At 34.0% G+C, this 5000-nt stretch overlaps 1 protein-coding gene across 1 annotated transcript in view; it reads right to left on the reverse strand.

The window, feature by feature from the left end:
* LOC122248214 (dipeptidase 1-like) overlaps nucleotides 1-5000 on the reverse strand; it is a 98108-nt gene that overhangs the window by 91153 nt on the left and 1955 nt on the right. The gene's annotated exons all lie outside the window — the stretch shown is intronic.

The raw sequence follows: 5000 nt of genomic DNA on the forward strand, positions 1-5000 counted from the left end.
AAAGAGACTGACAGAAAGACAGACACACAGACAGACAGACGACGCACGAAAGAAAGAAAGCAAGTGAACGAGATAGCCAGTCAACAAGAAAACACTCACAGACAAACTTAAGCCGCAGATGTCTCTCTCAGAATTCCTATGTTGAAAGGAAAGGGTTGTGTTTTTGCATTCTCTTTACGGGAATGATGTGTTTTGGGAGAGGGGGGTTGGGGGGTGGGGGCTAGGAAAACTCTCTGCAACGTTCTGCAATCGACAGAAGTAGCGGGAAAAACAGATGCAACTGTAGTCTCACCTTGAGTAAATGTTTAGCAAAAACAAGTAAACCGTAAACACTAAAGAACATCAGGTGGCAACACAAACAATAACAAATCAGGATAATTCCTTATTGCTGGATGTTCATCTGTTGTTTCTCTGAACATATTTCAAAATTCTATTCTGTTCTTGGGGTTTGTCTTTCTCTATGTTTTTTTTTCTTGTTTATTTTGTATTAATATTTCTATTGTTTTTTTTCTCGATTGTTATGATTATTGTTGCTATTGTTATTATAACAATACTAATGATTATGATAATGATAATAATAATGATATTGATAATAATAATGATAATAATGATGATATGATAATTACTTTCATTATCATGATTATCATTAGCATTATTGTTATTATTATCATTACTATCATTATCAAAAATATTATTACTATTATTATCATTATTATGATAACCATTATTTTTATCTTATTATCATTGTCTTTTTTCTTCCTTGTTCGTCTACGTTATAAGAATTTACTTGGAAAGATAGAATAGGATTATAGAAAAGAAGGTTGTGAAAGAAGGAAAGGGAGAAAGAAATTATAGAAGTATGCTTGTGTACGTGTGCGTGTGTGTGTGTGTGTTAATGTATATGTGTGTGTGTACGTGCATGTGCGTGTGTATGTGTGTGCGTGTGTGTTAAGGTATGTGTGTGCTAATGTATGTCTATATGTGTGTGTTAATGTTTGTGTCCAGCCAAACTTCCTCCACTGGTGTGTACGTATATGTATGTATAATCACACTTACAAACACTTTACAAATCCAGCACCCTGATCCTCTTTCCCATGACACAAGAAGCGCCTCGAATCCAGAGTCAATTCCCTGTTCGACCACACATTTCCGAAGCACATCATTCTTTGACTCGAATGTCTGGTCCTTCCGTTATTTCCTTCTGTATTTATCGCCCCCATTGCTTTACTCATTATTCCCATTCTTTGGCGGGGATTAATTTTCGCTGAAGCTGAAATAATCTCCGGAAGAGACTTTAACATAAAAGATGTTTCGAAATGGATGGAATATTTCGGAGAAACTTGTTTTTATTATTATTATTATTATTATTATCATAATCATTATTATTATTATTATTATCATCATTATTATTATTATCATTATTATTATTATTATTAGTAGTAGTAGTATCATTATTATTATTATCATCATTATTATCATTATTTCTTTTAGACTAACACGCATATGTTCAAATCTTAATTTTATTTTACTTTGTATAGATTGTCTATTTGTTTGTGTTATTTTCTGGAGACCCTCTTTGTTCTCTATTACAGTTATTATCATTATTACTGTTATCATTATTTCTATTATTAGCAACGTTGTTATCATCGTTATTACAATCATTATCATTATTGATATTATTACTATCATTTTCATTTTCATAATTATTGGTATTATCATCATAACCATCACAATCATCATAACCATAACCATCACGATCACCATCATCATCACCATCATCACTATCATCCTCATCATTTCTAGGAGGGAGGGGGAGGGGGGAAGGAGATATTTCCTCCCACTCGTCTTAAAACTTTCCGCTGTCTGGACCGCCATATTGACCAGTTTAACTCCAGAATCCGTCGCATTTTAGTTCCGGGTTGACTTGTTTCCTTTTGCAACATGATTGATTGCTCTGCGGTTAAGAAATCGCGGAATGAGGCAACGGGAATGAGGATGTATTTCACTTCTTTCTTTTTATTTTTTTCTTCTTCCTTCTTTTTGTTTCATTTCTTTTTCTTCTTCCTTCCCTTCTCCTTCCTATATTCCTCCTTCTTCCTTCATTCCGTTCTCATTCTCTTCTCTTCTTTCCTCCCTCCTTCTTCTTCCTTCCTCCCTTCTTCTTCTTCCTTCCTTCCTCCCTCCTTCTTTTTCCTTCCGCTCTCCTTCTCCTCCCTTCTTTCCTCCCTCCTTCTTCTCCATTCCTCCTTCTTCCTTCCATCCTCCTTCTTCCTTCCATCCACCTTCTCTTCCCTTCCTTCCTCCCTCCTTCTCCTCCCTACCTTCCTCCTTCTCCTTCCTTCATTCCTCCTCTTCTTCTTCCTTCTTCTTTATTCAAGCCTCCTCCTCCTTCCTTCCTTCCTTCTTGACATGAAGGACCTTACATCTCTTCCTTGTCTCTCATTCCGTCTTTATCTCCCTGTGGACTTATTATTGAGTATTATTCTAATACTCTAAAAATGATATTTTTATCCGTGAATAACAAAGCAAAAAGTCTCGTAAACCAAGTAACTAAATAACGATGAACTGAGTTCATTGTGACAAATGGATAAAAAGTGGTATAAAAGAGACTGAATATTTTCACAACACAAGAGATGTAATTGACGCGTTTCGGGTTACCCCGTCTTCAGAACTTCATGCTACATCAAGTAAACAGGAACATATATATATTAGTCAAGAGCTGACGACCCAGATGATTCCCGTGACCTCTCGCTCGTTGTCCGCCTGATAGACGTTGCCGCGACCTTCGATAATTTGAAGCGACCTGACGCTGTGTTCATGTTCTCCTCCGTCGCGATGTATGTAGCTTCCATCATTTTTCTTTTTAATTGATTTAATCCTTCATGGATCACTTTGGCCCGTTTCCAATCCGGTAGATGTCCCGCTTCATCTACATGTACCACCATGGCGTTGGATGTTCTGTGGTGTCGGACGTCGGCTCGATGTTCACTGATCCTGGTGCTGAATCCACGTCCTGTTTCACCATAATATGCTTTCTCGCATCAGTCTCTTTTATACCACTTTCTAACTAAATAACAATAAGAACAATAGTTTTTTTCCTTCAATATCAGAAAAGAAACATGAAGAACAAAGTGAAATTAGAGAAAGAGGATGCTATAAAAATCAGGTTCACCAGATGAGAGAAACCCGACCTTGTAATATCTCCTGCCGGATATTAGTACATAAGATCCTGAATTACATATTGTGAAAAAGACTCCTGTTTATTCTTCATTTTTTTTTCTTCTTGCTTTGGTTGACGTTTTTTTTCCCACCAACCACGTCTGCGATTCTATCTTATTTATCTTGCAGCTTTTGAGTGTATCTTTATCTTCTAAGGGAAGTACCACCTCTTTCTCGATCCGTCAGGTGGTGGCTAACAAAGGCAGCACCAACTTATTTTTTTTGCCAGCTGGACCACCTGTGAGATGTGATACTTCTTGACCTTCAGGATTCGCAGCATCTTTCCCGAAGGCGTCTTCCTCGTCATGCTATCTTCACTTCTGTCTCTGCCTCCTCTTTGGAGTCTCTCAGATTACGTCTCTGTGACTTATCTTATCTTTTTATTTTTATCTATCTATCTATCTATCTGTCTGTCTATCTATCTATATCTATCTATCTGTCTATCTGTCTATCTATCTATATATTTTTTTCTTTTGCGAAATAGGAGATTGGGAGATGGATAAGAATAAATCACGAATATAAGATACAGTATATATACTGATTAATGTATGTGTATTATTATCTCTCGATCTATATATCTGTCTATCTCTTTACCTAAATCTTTAGTCTATTGTCTTTTTCGAAGCAAAAGCTTGATATACAAAAGTAAAAACAAGAAACAAATATAAGACTCTTTGTGTGCAAACCAGATAATATTTGTATGTGTTTTTTTATATATATATTTGTCCAAATATTTACCTATCCATCTGCCTTTCTATTTACCCAAAGTTCTAAAGAGTTACTTTTACGAAACAAAAGCTGTCTGAATAAAAGTTAAAAACAAATATGACACACTGTTCAAGTACCGAGTTACAATTGCCAATTCTATGATATATGCGTGCGTTTATCTATAACCAAGTCTACATTTTAATTGTATTTGCACCTATCTATCTATCTATCTATCTATGGTTATATATGCCTATCTATCTATCTATCTATCTATGGTTATATATGCCTATCTATCTATCTATCTATGGTTATATATGCCTGTCTATCTATCTATCTATGGTTATATATGCCTATCTATCTATCTATCTATGGTTATATATGCCTATCTATCTATCTATATATGGTTATATATGCCTATCTATCTATCTATCTATGGTTATATATGCCTATCTATCTATCTATCTATGGTTATATATGCCTATCTATCTATCTATCTATATCTCTAATAAGATACATAACATAAAGTACCTGAAATGCAGATGTATCCCGAACATACAAAAAAAGAAAAAGAAAAAAAAGAAATCAAACTAGAAGACAACCAATCAAAATGTACCAAGAACACAAACAACAACAACAGTAAATCTACTCGAAATAATACAAAATAGAAAACAAAAATAACATCAAATCCCACACGAAACCAAATACAATAAAAATAAAGTCCGCAAGGGAAAAAAAGAAAAGAAGAAGAAGAAGGAAAAACACATAGTATCTTAAAATAATAATTGATATAACAACATTCAACTCCACACGAACCAAAACACACAAAAAAAAAAAAAAAATAATAACAAAAAATGAAAAGGTAAAAAGGAAATGAAAAAAAAAAAAATCTCTTAAATAATGAAACATGACAAAAATGAAAAAAAATAAGAAAAATAAATCCCTTTAATATAAACAACACCAACCTCACACGATTCCAAACTCACACACACAAAATAAGAAAATGTAAAAAAAAAAATAATAAAATAAAATAAAAAAATAAAAAGGAAGAAAAAGATAAAATCTCTCTAAAATAA

Source organism: Penaeus japonicus, unplaced genomic scaffold, assembly GCF_977035675.1.
Source record: "Penaeus japonicus unplaced genomic scaffold, GWHDUDI00000001_assembly GWHDUDI00000021, whole genome shotgun sequence".
Classification (NCBI taxonomy): domain Eukaryota; kingdom Metazoa; phylum Arthropoda; class Malacostraca; order Decapoda; family Penaeidae; genus Penaeus; species Penaeus japonicus.